Raw genomic sequence first — 15,277 nt, forward strand, 5'->3', positions numbered from 1 at the left:
GAAATCCTTTTGCTGCTGTTGCTGTTGGTTAGGGCACCAAGAGAGACACACACTTTATCTTCAGGTTGTTTTGAAAAGTGCTCTGTTGCTCTACTGTGGCTGACGGAAGCAGTCCTGTGACTCTTCTCCTGCCTTGGCAGAGTCTCGCAGTGACACACATACATGGAGCTATGAGATGCTCTGCACTCAGGAAATATATTCCAGTGCTGTCACTCCTGCAAGCGTCACAGAGGACAGGAAAAGATATTTCACTCCAATTTCATTTTCTCTTGTTTGTCTAAGAAAGCCATTTTCTCAGCCACAGCATGTAGCAAATGTTTCGCTATATTGGTAATCCAGGACATACAACATGTCCTTCACCATGAGGTAGTCAAGTAAAATGCAAACTGAGGTACTAACTCAGAAAGTCCTGTGTCTGTCCTATCTCTTAGCTTGTTTGCATGGAAAGGAAAATTTGCACTGCTTTCGGTGCCGGAAGGCATCGTGAACAACCTCCAAGGGCTTTCACCTGGCTAGCTGACCTGATACTATTTAGAAAAACACCTTTTATTTCCCACATCTGTGCTGCAGAGACAGCTGGATAAATTACTTACATCCTATCCTAAACCACCTCACTGTGCTCTGCGTGCAGTTGCACAGCTTCTGCTTTCACCCCAGACACCACGGGGAGATGAGAGCAGGATCTTTGGTGCAGGGCCGCAGGGCAGTGAGGGATCAGGCGCCGGGTGATGGGCAGTACATCAGCAGTGGCACGGGGCATGCACAGAACACGACCCTCACCATCTGCCTAGGGGGACGAGGTTCGCTCACGTCACAGGGGGTCAAGGACTTTGCAGCAGGAGAATGAGAAAGTGGAGATGGGGAAAATGTTCCACAGTGGGGGCTGAAATTTTGGATTATCTTTGAACTTGTGGGGAGTCTGAAATCCATTGGGTCACACTGTTTCTTCCCTTTTTTAAGCGGCTCTTCTTCAGCGGAGTGGTATCTGAAAAACATCTCTGCCAAGCAGAGTATAGATGTGAGGTGATAATGCCACTACTGAAGTGCAGTCACCTTACATAAGAGAGAGTTATTTTTTAAATCCTCTGCAGTCCTGAGCCATTACAATCACATGTTATATAAATGTATGCTAATATTGTGATTTAGCCAACTGTGCCTCTTTCTTTTTTGCTCCTCATTTCCTTGTCACCTAGGAGGGCTTAGTATAAAATTTTGCAGCCACGTTTGAGATTCACAAGCAATAACTCAAGATTTTTTTTTTCTATTTTTTTGTTTTTAATTTATATTTATGGCCTACACAATGCTACCAAGTAAGACTTAGCTTCCCCTGGTGATGTGCAGATCTGCCTGAAGCCCTTGCCACTGTTAACAAATATTCCAGTGATGGTACAGAGATCATCTCTCAGAAACTGCAGCTTAATTTAAATTCACTCACTGCAGCTCTTCATCTCAGCTGGTGCCCTGCTGTGTTTAATTTGCCTTCTGAAAGTACATCTTCTTTATATCTTGATTATTTTGAACTGGAGGTGAGAGAGGAGAAATGAGGTGGAGATCTCTGAGGAGTGGAAAAAGGGGATGGTGGAGTGGCAATAGGCAGGTGTTGCAGCAGTGGAGTGAGTTATTGCAACACGCTCCTCAGAAATGCTGTAGGGCAGATCCTCAGACAGGGTAAGAAACTATAGCTAAGAATCCAGGTAATCCCACTTCCTGCAAGAAATGGATTAAAGACATTTTGGAATAATTCATTTAGTAGAGTTCATCAACACTAGGAAATTAAACAGTGCCATGGGGTGTCCCAAGGATGTGAACTTCATTGGCTAAGATGATAAATTTTAAGAATAGCCCATGGCACGATTTTGGCCTGAGGCAGGCAGGATTCATACAAACAATTCCCATTTGGGAACTGGTACAGTTCTGGAGTTAGCAAGCCCAGGGCCCATCCCTGACAGGCAGTCTGGATGCAGCCACCTGTTTTAGACAGTGACTGAGTTCAACAGGAAGAACTCAGCCAAACCAGACCAGGACCTCATGTTCAGAAGAGAGGCCATGGTGCTATTCTGTTTATAGATGTAGATGATGCAAACAGGAAATTCCATCTTGAATGGATACTGTACATTTTAGGACTTGACGTGTCTTTATAGCTCACTGAGTTCACAGACAATTCTTCAAAAAAAAAAAAAAAAAGGTTGCAATCATAATCTGTTTAAATCTCTCCCATACTGACAAAGAACATGATCTCAGTCCACCATTTCCTGGGTAAGTGCTGCAGCCAGGAGGTTATTGTGAAGATGATGAGCAGTAATTCCTCCCATTGAGACAGCTGAGGAAGGGTGAGCCCTCAACAAGTCAGTGCTGAGGAGTCACAGCCCCCAGGGTGACACGTCCTTTGGCTGGCTCTCTGCTCAGATTCGACTCTTCATTAAGACTCCTCAGGCTGTACATGTTCCTAAACAACATGGGCTAGGTCCACATGAGATGCAAAAAACACATCCCTCACAGGCTTCAGTGGTACTACTCACATCCTTCTGCATACAAATCTAGGTGATCTGTAGAGGTTTGGTGCTCTTTTTACCAAAATTAAGTCCTGAGTCCAGCAAGAAGTTACATTTCCATCTACAAAGCCATGTACTGGCACTGTATCCTCATGCTACAGGGAAAAACACTACTGTAATTAATTTAAGAATGTGTCCTTTCTAAACCACGCTTCAATCGGGTTGTATTTTTGAATAATTAAGCTTTAAAAAGAAAGTCTAATGAGACTAATGGCTATCAAATTACTAGATTTTGAAAATCATTGATTTTCTCATTTACACTCATACATGGCTGCTAAAATTAATTGATTTAATTTGCATATAGAGATTGCATTTGCTTTGACTTCCAGACTGTTTCTCTCCCGAGTTTCTCATCAAACTTTCAATATTCATTTTCATAAAAAGGCAAGTGATCCTTTAACTATGCTCATTTGCATGGGAACTGAGGCATTATCCCTCATCTAAATAAGCACTATTTTAATTATCCTTTTTGTCTGACTATATTCTATCCCAGAGTGCTTAGATATTTCATCTGTGCTCATCACCATGGTATCTGAGTGCCTTACCGAAATTATAATGGAAAACTCTAACAGTAGATTATTTCAAACCTTTTGCTTTCTCCCTTTTCTTAGAGAAATGTTTCTCCTTCTCTTTTCTACCACATCACCTAAACTAAGTCATTTTTTCCACCCCTTACTGACTTTCCACTTTCTGCCTCATAACTTTCCCTTCTCCTTCTCTGACTCCCTGGTTTAATGGGAAGGCTGAGCTGTTCATGCATTTGGAAAAGGTTAAGGTGCCAAATGACTCGTCTTTCCCCTATGCTAAAAAGTAGCACTAAGAAAAACAGAAATTCTTTCCAAGAGGACCTGTCCCAAACAGAAGAGACAGAAATGTAAGAAGAAAACCAAATAATGATATGTCAGTTTAATAGTAGTGAAATATGTTGGTGCTGACCATTTGTCCAGAGACTTGTCTACTTAGTATGAGCAGCCAGCTTCTATCAACAAGAAAGATGCGTCATGATTATTGCATTTCTCCTATCACGTCTCCCTCATACCATATTTCCGATCATCCTCTAAACTGCTTACATGTTTTTTTTCTCTGTTTTTGAAGTGTGAGATGATGCCCATCACTTCACAAAGTATATCGGAGCTTTTGAAAATAATTAAAGGGAGAATCGCTCTTTTACTGTCAATGTCTCCTCCCCAGCCCCTCTACCCTTCCTCCATCATTTTGCAAAGATCTATTTTTATTGGTTTGTTGCTGTTGAAGTCTTGTTCTTTAAGAAATTGTTTTGTCAAATTGTGGACAGGATGCTAGGTCATATAAGTGGAGTTGTGTTCTTATCTTGGTGTGTTTGTGGTCATCCTAGTCTCTTCTTGATGAGGGAATCACTGTGGAAAAGCTTCATTTCTTAGGGAGATGGGTTGTAGGGACCAAACTGACTGTGCCCGGAGACCGTGGAATGTGAGTGCCATAGGAAGCTGAGAGCCCCTGGCTGAAAGGGTGCTCCCAGAAAGGGCTTGGAACAGAACCCCTGCACTCATCAAACTGAGCTGTTCTGCATGAAAGGAACATTTATCTAATGTTGATATAGTAACATTTGAACCAGTAGCTGTTTTTCTTCACCACACAGTTTTATTCAAAGATGTAATTTATCAGAGGAAGGGACAGGGATGCTCTGACAATCTTAGTCTCTCTTGGCTCCTGGTACTGTAGTAAAAGAAGGCCTTATTTCTTCGGTTATCCAGTATTAACAAGGAATAATTCAAGCACATGTCTATCCAGTCCTTCGCCTCTCTGCCAAGAAGAGGGCCACTTTTACTGGGATAGTATTTGTGATGCTAATATGTTTTTCTGAGATCTCAGTGAGCCATGCCATTTTATGAGGATTTTATTACCAGTAATTCAGACTTGAACCAGGACATAAGGCCATTTTGGCTTTCCTGGGTAGCAATGATCCATGTAGTGGATTACACTACTGAAACTGGTGCAAGTCATATGCTAGTTTCAAAGGAGCTACAGCATTACAAAGTAGCATAGGTCCTAACTTCTGGCATCCTGATACACCTTTGATGCTTTGTTTTCATGTTGTGCTACTACTGGAAGCTAACCTTCTCAAGCAACAGCTTAACAGCACATGTACAATAGCCAGGGCTACACCTAAACTGGAAATTAGGAGAAACTTTAAAACCATTAAAAGACTTCAGCTCTTAAAAAATCAGTCTGGCTGGAGAACTAGAGGTAGGAAACCATGGGATATTCAAGATGAAGTTGGTGATTTTCTGCAGGTGGGGTTTTCCAGAGATGAAAACTTCCAAATGATTGAACCACTGAGAAAAACAAGAGCACATTCAATCTGATAGATGATCTTCTGCAAGCTCAACTCAGAAACTTACTGAAGTAAAATTTACATTGGGAAAACTGTTCTGCAATAGCATAAAGGCCTGAGCATGATTTCAAATGTGCTGAAACATGGAATTCTGACTATTTTGACTATCCAAGAGTTCATGTGTTTTTTTTGGTTTATATGTCTTGGTTATCATTCTCTTGCCTTTCATGTTAGTTTACCTGTGGCTATGCCAGATTGAATGCACAGAGTTTTGTCTCATAACAGCAACTAAATAGTTTTGTGCCTCCCTGAGAATCAAGCTGGAAATCCCTTGCTATAGGAATTAGCCAAGGAGTCATGGTGAAATATTAATATTAAACCAGAGAAATCAAGTGAGTAGGAATATTTCTTTAGCTGCATCACCTCTAGTGAGATGATAGATGTGAACAGAATAAAAAAGAAAACCAAAAATGTGTTTGTCTTGCCAACGGAGAACATTTTCAAAATTATTCTCTGTCACTGTCTGCACTGTTTTTGAGCGTTATCATCTGTGTTTACGCAGCAATGGAATGGGAGCAAGAAAGATCACCTTACTTAAGCTGAACAATAATTAGTATCAGACGACCATCTCATTTTGGGTACGCAGAAATTAGTTCTTAGAAAACCATACATGTAGGTGACATGCCACAAAGGCAGACTTTATGGACCACAACAATAAATGCAGTTAGGCACCTGACCATTAGTACATTCACTGGCATTTGGTTTGTGTATCATATAGGAGCTGGGTAACTTCATAATATCCATGAGTTCATTGTAGTTGCAAGAAACATATTTTGGCATTTGCAGGGAAACTATGGAGACCATTAATTTGAGTGTCTATTTATTTCTGTACAGAAGAAAAAAAAATAGTTCATTCCTATAAATACAAACCAAAGTCCTGATTCAACCAGACACATGAACATATATGTAACCTTAGGCTCAGAATTCTTACTATTGACATTTAGTTTATGACTATTGCTTAAATCAGATTTTTAATTACTACTTTTTTCCCCACAACTCTTGTGTATCCTTACAGTGGTCTGATATGCCCCAAACCAGATTTCCACTGAGTCAGATAATCTGAGTAAAGACACTGAGGTGCTATTGGTATTTTTCTTCAGAGGTTTTGGCTGTATTCTTACTCAAAACTCATTTGAAGATCTAGCCACAGAGATTTCTAGATGTACATTTGAAGAAGAAAATGGGAGGCGGGGAAAGGGAGGGAGCTGGTTTTTGTAATTTAGCAGGCACCAATATATTATTTCCCAAAAGCACTGAATTAAGTCTCTCCATAAAAAGCCCATGACAATAGTTAAAGGAGAAGAAGTATTTTTTGTTGTTGATAATGATCCTAAACACTTTCTCTATGTAACTAATATCAAAAGGAGAGGATTACTCATTTACATACATGGGTACATGTAAGATACATGTAATGTAACAAGGTAATTAACCCTCAAAATAGATTATTTTCCATCTGGTTTCTGCGGACATTCCAAGTGAATAACAGCTGACAACACTCAGTGCTAATTTGATTAATGTTGCTGATTATTATAAGTAGTGGAAAATATTTCAATTTTTTGTGGGCACACATTGTGTTAGACTGAAGTGTATGCAACTTTTTAATTTCTCAGCAATAATACCCAGACAGGCTTAATGAAGTAAGTCATTGGTCAGTACAGTCTCTACAGGCAAATAAAGGGATGTAGAATAATGGAAAAACCCTGCTTTTCAGACCAGAATCCTAATCAAAATTTCATAATTACAACTTACAATGTGAAAACATGTGCTGGTATCCTAGAGCTAAACAAATTTGGGAAACAAAGAGATTTTTGTCTATCTTACAGTCAAAGTCTAAGTTCTGTAGATTAATCTCTTTACTACAAGAATATCAATACTGCCATTAAATCAACCTGAGGCTTTCTGCTTAAAAAAGATAAAAGGCCAGTACAGGGATTGTTTGGTTGTTTGATTTTTGTGAATTATAATATTTTCTTATTTTGAAATTATGCCTTTTTGGAAAGGAAACTGTTAAATCTTGAGTGTGTTCATTAGAAGCTCTTGGAGAACAAAATGCAGAGCTAAATGAAGCATGAATACCATCCAGAAATTGCTCTGAGGATGAACTGTGAGCCATAGATTTTAAACAGGCTTTGCTGGTTTGGGTGAAACTCTTGTTTAGGGATTTGTTTGGGTTTCTTTTCAAGTGGAATTACATGAAGGTATGTAGTAGAGTAATGAAGCAAGGCATTTTAATGAACAGCTCACTGCAAGGCTATTGATCAAAATGGGAATCAAACTTTTTATATAAAAATTATTTTAAGATGCAGAAATCAACAAAAATACATGATCTGTCACAGTAAAATGAAGAAGGTGATTTTTTTAGTCCATTCAGATGATCGGGTACTCTGCAGTAAGAATAAGAATAATAATATTTAACATGTCTGGGTCATTCCATTACCAAAGTGCAGGCATTACAGACTGTAAATCGTGGCTCTAAGGCACCAGCTCAGCTAAGAGAAAAAGCAATGAAGCTGTGTTCCCGCAGGAACTCGTAAGGGCGATGTGCCTGAAGGCATCACTGAGGACAGAAGCAGAAACCCATAACTGCAGGATTTTGCAAACTACAGCGTGTACTCCCCCTGGCTACTCTGTGCTCTGTTATTATTATACCCAGCATGCAAAGGAAGGAGACTTCTAGCAAGGGCAGCATTAAGGACCCTGGCCCTGGTTCCGCACTGGTCAGAGACTCTATTGGTCATTTATTGCAGCTGCAAGGAAGTGCAGACTTCTTGATTTTCCTTTGCTTTAGGAGCTGAAGGAAATGTGTAAATTATTTCAGGATTTTAAAACACATACCAGTTGTTTTGGTTTGATTGCTTTTTGGTTTTTGGTTTTTTTTTAAATTAAAGTGAACTGAAAGTCTGGGAGAAATCTGGTTTGGATCACTCATATTTTTTTTCTAAATATAAGGGCTTTGTTGCACTTACAATCAAAAAACAGTTGCACTCTTTCAAATATTTTTAGGTGAGGAAAAGTTTGATTTTATTTGCAAGAGAAAAATAATATTCTGGAAGTGTTGAACAAGGCCTAAAAATTAATGGACGAGGCTCATGTCTGTGCATCCACATCTGAGAAAAGCATAAGAAAAACTTCCTGTACCCTGTGATTGTGGTTACTTAATCTGGTCTTGACTAATGAACTAATTGCTAACTAACAGTCTGCAGCTATCAAAAGATACCCCAGGGTTCCACAAACAGGTCTTTCTAACACTGAACCTTTAACCAAAGTGAGATTTTAATCTACAGTAAACTAAATCAGTGCTACTGCCTGTACAGACTCAAAAACTAGTTTTGGCCTCTCTTCTGTTCCTAGAAGTATGTTCTGTTTCGATGCAAGCTCATGATGGCTCGCACACTATATTTCCTCCAATTTGTATTGATTAACAGTGGGTTTCTCTGCATATGGGCCTGAAAGTAATTTCTTATGAGGGAACTTCCAGAAGATTTTGTGCCTGTGCTTAGGACAAGAAGAAAGATCAAGCTATATCCAAAGCAACGAAAACATAAACAAATCTCTTACTTATCTTGACTCTCAGCACAGAAGGGCCCAGTAATCAGATTCCTCTGTGCTCTACACTGTGGATAAAGAGAGATCATGTTTAAGAAAGGGCTCTACAGAAAGCTATCTCTTGATAGGAGCCTCTGCAAACATTTCTGTGGGATATGCTGACAAGTATGAGTATTAAAGGCTTCTTCCTAAGACTGAGGTCCTACGATCTGGACTGGGACCTGAGATATTTGGCTTTAGTTCTCTCTTCTCCATGTGGGGCTTACACTGGCACTCAGCTGCTCAATTTAGCTCTCAAACTAGGACTTGATTGTCTGAACACAGGCATCTAGTGACACTTTATGAGTTTAAGAATACTTTGAAGCCATAGCTTTAGCCATAGCCATAGTTCCAGAAGAAGGTAGGTCTCTCACAAGTCCTTCATCCCATCTGTGATCCTTGAAGATTCCTGGAATGGCAAAGGGTGTCTCAAAAAGCAGTGAGCTCCAACACCTCAACAACCAAATGCCATCCTCCATGCACAGTTCATTTTCCCAAATATAGACATAAAATGTTATCTACCTGGTCTCCTGCCACTGTTGCTACTACTCCAAAAAGATGGAGAACTCTGCTAGGTCATATCTGCTAAGTCCATATGGATGTTGTGCATATCCTAGAGCATCTTCAGTGGCACTAGATGTCTTTGGTCAAAAGACAGACTGAAACCTTCCAGATAGGATTTTATTCGAGGGCAGGACACCTAAATAAAGGTAAATACCTGAGATAGGTACTGGAGGTGTCTAAGCTTGCTTTGTAGTCACTGGAGAGCTACTTAATACAGCCAACAGACTGATCAGTGCACCCAAAGGAAGTAGTTACTAGCTAGTCATCTAAATTGCTTCTCAGGATTCTCTGGCTGTCTATCCATGGACTATCGCTGGAGTTTAGACTCTTCCAGCACAAGTAGAGACCTTGGTGTATACACTTAGCTATCTTAAGATGAAAATTAAATCCTCAGCTGACAGTTGACAGCTCTAACCATTAGGTCATAGGCTGCTCTGGTTATTGGGGTAAACTAGTATAGGGGTAAGAGTTTATAATACCCCCTTTAGAAACTGGCAGATTTTACAGAGGTTAAACAAGAAATCGTTATACAACTGCAAGATAAAGAAGCGATTTGTATGCAAGCTCAAAGAGCAGTTCAGGAGGCTCTTGAGGTAAATAAGGATCATATATTCCTGCCTAAAAGGCAAAAACATTGTCAGGGCTCCTTACTTTCAGGAAATGTAAATCAGTCTGCCACAACTACACAGAATGGTCAAGCAAGAAAACTAGAACAGAGAGATCAGAAACACTAAAATTAGAAAAGCAATGCAAAGGATGTGAAGTACTCACTTCTACAAATAATCAGGGCCTGTTAGTTGTCCCTGATGTTTTTTAAATGGTGTTTCTGTCTGAGGAAGAAATCTGATTTTAATTCGACAACTTTGTTGGTGGTGCGTTTGTTTCTTTTAAGTTAGGCTACAGATCCTTGTCAGCTGCTCTTAGGAGCAAAAGAGAAATGTTGCCTGCTTAACATCTGCTGTCAGATTATGTTGCCTCTGCTATCAGAAATGAATGCAGAAGACCAATTCAAGTTCCTGTCAGCTGTGATGCCTTTTGGACATGTTTCAATCAAGCAGCAGGCTTTCCTTTACACTTAAAGAATCATTAGAACAGCTAAAGTCTTAGGGAAAACACATTTTGATTGCAATTGTAAACTAATGTCTAATTCATTTAAATTATTATGTATTAAGTAAATATTTGAACTACTTCGATATCCATCGCACATAATTGTAGCTCTAGTTTGCTTTTAAATATTTCTCCCTCCTCCATATTCTAATCAATAGAAAGCAAAACATCTTTTAGAGTCAGTACTGCAGCAACCTGATATGTCAGTGCATATGCCCGCAAATTCTCACCAATGGTTATCTGATATTTTGCACATTAAACATTTAATGTTTCCACCCTTCACAGCAAACTTGGTGAAAGTTAGTGATAACCCTGAACATACCTCAGACAATGTTTTTCTGTGTGATGTGTCAACTAAGCTTGGATTCTGCTGACCCTATGTCCAAGTAAATCTTTCAGGTGCCCGTGGGCTTCCTGTGTATGGTGCAGGGAGTTGTGACCCTATCTGAATTCTCTTCATGCCAAACAATTGTCAAAACAATCTGAAACCCCTCACAGTGATAAGTAGGGATGAATCAAGTTTGGTGTTTGACAAAGGGCTTAACGGGTTCCTATGTGAATCGCTTTTTTCCTATCCAAGAACTCGTCAACAACTGCAGTTCTCTCATTTTCCACACAGAATGAAACAAAATGTTATGACACCTATTCTAGTAATGTAATTACAGCATTTGGTGTTCTCCCAAAGCCTCTATTTCTAGAGCCAAGTGATTAGCCAAGTATCTCAGTTTTCAGACTCTTTCACAGAGGCTTCCAGGAGTAAACATGGAAATATTGTAATATGTTACCCCTACAGACTCATAAACCAAAGGCAAGTAAAAGTAGTTAATAATGTTTTCTCATTACTAAAGCTCATTATTTTAAGCCAAACAAATGTCTTCAGATGTCCTGTTTCATGATACGGTTTCAGCTCTGCAGGTTTCAGCTCTAATGATGATGTTAATATCCACTTCCCACATCTGTAAAGGGAACCCTGTTACTGTGAAATTTTCTGGGTGAAAACTATGTAGTGCTGCCTCATCCTAAATCAATTAATCTCTTCAATTTAAAGTAGTCAACCGAAGTTGGTTTCTGGTTAAGTAGTGTCCAACGGCTCCCCTTGCAATGGTGTTGTCATGTTATTTTCTTTTAGAATAGCTTCCAAAGCTTTCCATCAGTCCTCCTTCAAATCTCCTATATTCAGCAGACCGGACATGCCAGACCCAGTCTATGTGTCTTACCAGGAAAGAATGAAAGAAAAGAAGTTCTATAGACTGGAAAGGAGGGTGAGTAGCCTCAGAACAACCGTGTTTAGATACAGAAAATCATCTGCAAATAGGAAAGGAGTATTCTTTTCTCTGTGTCTATGGGCAGAAAAGAAAGAAAAAGTCATTATGAGCTTAAATGGCCCTGCAAAGAAGCAGCAAGAAAAATGGTGAGCCTGGTGTAATATAAATAGATTGATTGCCTTGGAATGCTCTGAGGCATCTTTAGGAACAGGCTACCCCAATCATTTACAAGAGTCACAGAGACATTAGTGATCTAGGGCTGAGGGGCTGGAATATAAGATTTCCTGAGATCTTTTCAGTGCATGCAAGGGTTATGCCAGTTGAGCAGCCCTCAGATATGAGAACCCTACTCTTTGCAAGCCTAGGCTGAGATGCAGTTAGTAACAATAACATACTAAATTAAGCCAAAAGTATTTAAACACTGAACTGAATTTCAGTGTTCTGCATTGCTGTTCAGAGAGAGATATCCAGTGAAAAGCAATCTATGTGTCATGTACTATAAGTCACAATTTTTAGGTACATGATGGAATTTATGTCCTTGCATTGGCATCCTGCAATTCCTACCAAGTTTTTGTAGGAAAACATCACCAAAACAGAAAAGAGAGAGAGGAACTTTTTTAAGTTCCAGACCTTCCTCAGCACTGAGGCACTTCATGGTCTCATACAGAAGTGGCTTTTTCTCACCATTAAGGAAGAAGGATAAGAAGGATGGGGGTAGAGGAGGACAGTGTGCCATAGTAGCGGTGAGGTAGCTCAGAGGAGCGAGCATAATGGTGATGTCAGTGGTATGTTTCAGGAGCAGGTGGGTGCTGGCAGGGTGTCAGGGGTCCCCAGTCAGCAGTACTGAGCCCCACAGGGTCTGAGTGCTGCTCTGCCCAGTTGTCCCACCACCTGCCAGCTGCTCCGAGCTGGGCACAGAGCTGCAAAACACGCACAGGGCCACACTGGCTGAACACAGGGGTCTGGAACTTCAGTGGCCTCAGGATCACAGATGTTATTTAGTTGAGTCACTTTTTTTTTTTTAATTTAGGCTTGTCATTTTCACTTAGATCTTAAAAATTAAGAATCTGCACCTCAAACATTAAGCTCTTACTGCATCACTGCCCCACAGATGTTAAGTACTCAAATCCACAGTGTGTTCAGCTCACTACAAAGAGCTAATTCTGACATACATATGCTTTATTGTTTTTTTCTTATTCTAATCACTATCTATCCTTAAATTGTGATGAGTAAAACAGGAGGTCTCTTTCCAGGATTATGGGGAAACATCTAGAATGTCCCACAGAGAAACAAAGCATTTCTCTGTTAATTTCTTGAAGAAGGTGAACAAAGCAGCAAAACAGACAGGTACAGGAGGACTTTCATTTTCTGAGAGCTGTAATCCACCAAACCTTCTGCTCACTTTACATTTTGAAAAGACTCATTATCTTGTTCTCAGTTTAGATTACCGGCTCCGAAGTCCTGCTGCAGTGGAGCGTCAGGGTAGGTTGCAGGGAGAAGCCAAAACAAACTTCTAAGACAAATTCATTTGTAACCTTAACTATGAAGAATCACTCCTCAGTAATGTTAAAAACTAAATCAGTGCCAGTGAGTGGAAAAGGACAGGATAAATGCTGTACATGCTGGAGAACTACCTGTTCTGCTGACTCACAGCTTAAACATCGTGCAAGTCAGGTGGCATTACAGCAGTGATAAATCTGATCTGTATCTACAGGAGAAGATTCCTGAGCCAATCCTTTGTTGAATACTGAGGAAATCGTTGCCATATGTGAACATTTTTTGGTGGTGCCTTCTGACTAAATACATATTTTCCATTCTTTATTGAGCTGTTTATCTAGACTAGAATTATGATAAACTTCTCAAATCGTTCATTTTCCCAAGATTCGTATGGAACAGATTAAAAAATGAGTTTCCATAACAAAAATTACTTAGCAGTAGAGCTACGAAATTGTCCTCTCCTCCTCCTCTCAGACAAGCTTCACAGCCAGACAGATGTGACTGGGCCTGTTTGTGGTTTCCCAGCACCCATCTGCACGTGCCGGAGAGGCAGCTCAACTGCTCCAGGAGGATACACAAGGCCAGATGCTGCCATAGAGAGCCTCCAAACCACCACTGCAGTGTGGTGAATCCAGCAGGAACACATGTATTCACTTTTTCCATTCCTTTTAAGGTGGTTTACTCCTTAGTGAACAAGGGAATCTGGATCTGATTCTTAAAAATTAAATTGAAGGATGGGGAAAGGCATTTGCTTTTTATCTACATGCCTATATCATCCTAGTTGGGTGTCCTGGTCTCAGCTGAGACAGAGTAAATTTTCTTTCTAGTAGCTGTGTTTTGGATTTAGTATGAGAAGAATGCTGATAATACACTGATGTTTTGGTTGTTGCCTGGTAGTCAAGGACTTTCCAGCCTCCCATGCTCTACCAGGTGCAGAAGAAACTGGGACGGAACAAATTCGGGAGAGCTGACCTAAGCTGGCCAAAGGGGTATTCCTTACCATGTGATGTCATACTCGGTGTATAAACTGGAGTTGGCCATGGGGCAAATACCGCTGCTTGGGAATTAATGGGTTATTGGTGTTGTGGGCAGTGAGAAATTGCATTGTACATCACTTGTTTTATATATTCTATTTTTTTCTCTTGCTCTGCTATCCTATTAAACTGTTCATTTTTTTTTCTTTTCCAGTTCTCTCCCCCATCCCACTTGGTACAGGGCTAAGAAAGTGGCTGCATGGTCCTAGTTTCCTGCTGGGGTTAAACCACAGCATTGTGGTACTTGAGTGCAAGAACTAGAGGTAATCTAATAGGCTTCTAAGAAAAATTTTGGCTAAATGACCTGTAGATATGGGCATGTATAGCAGGCCTATCTGTGCTCCAACTTGGTGTCTATCTTTTCATGTCAGCTAAGGCTGCCTGACATTTCTTATTATATAACCATGTTTTCATTTGCAGCTTGGAGAAACTTTCGGAGATTTCACACTTGTCATCGCTCATGCTACCTTATTTTTTAAAAGCTGCTAAGATCTTTTTAAAAAATGAAAGCAGGAGGAAAAAAAAAATAAAAACAACTGCTAAACAACACTTAAAAAAATGTAGTTGCAAAGCTTTGGAACTCTATCATTTGCAGTGTGTGGAGGAAGAGTAGGGTTTTTGTTAAGGATAAACCTTATTTATAAGTTTTTGTCCCCTACGAAACATATCCACATCCTAAAACTGTACGCATCTTTGACAAACAGCACTTTACACATACTTCATAAAGACTTGCCAGAGTTTTACAGCTGAAATCCCCAGGCAATCGGACTTCACTGAGCATGTCCCAGATCCTTAAAATCTCTGTATGTGACAGAATCGTATGTGCTTCACAGCCACAGGAAAAATAAAGTTTTTCAAAGAGTATTCTGCAGCACAGGCCTCTAGAAATGAAATAATTTTTTTCTCTAATGTCTGTCCCCAGATGCCCTGAGTTGGAGCAGTCCTGGGCACTGGATGTGGCACCAGGGAGCGGGTCCCTCTTGCATTCAGTCCACCCACTGCTGAAACTGAGAATCACAGAGAAGGGAGCTACCTACCTCCTGTTGGACAATGACAAGAGGTAGATCAAAGCTGGTGAGGAAAAGAAATTATGTAGAAAAGGTGGATTTTTTTTGAATGAGAACAGATCCAGATGTCATCAAAGAATAGAAACTGGGACTAAAACAGAAGAAGCCAGCAAACTGGGAAATCACAGAATCACAGAATGTCAGGGATTGGAAGGGACCTCAAAAGATCATCTAGTCCAATCCCCCTGCTGGAGCAGGAACACCTAGATGAGGTTACACAGGAAGGTGTCCA

The sequence above is a fragment of the Columba livia genome, chromosome 3 (genome assembly GCF_036013475.1).
Source record: "Columba livia isolate bColLiv1 breed racing homer chromosome 3, bColLiv1.pat.W.v2, whole genome shotgun sequence".
Lineage (NCBI taxonomy): Eukaryota > Metazoa > Chordata > Aves > Columbiformes > Columbidae > Columba > Columba livia.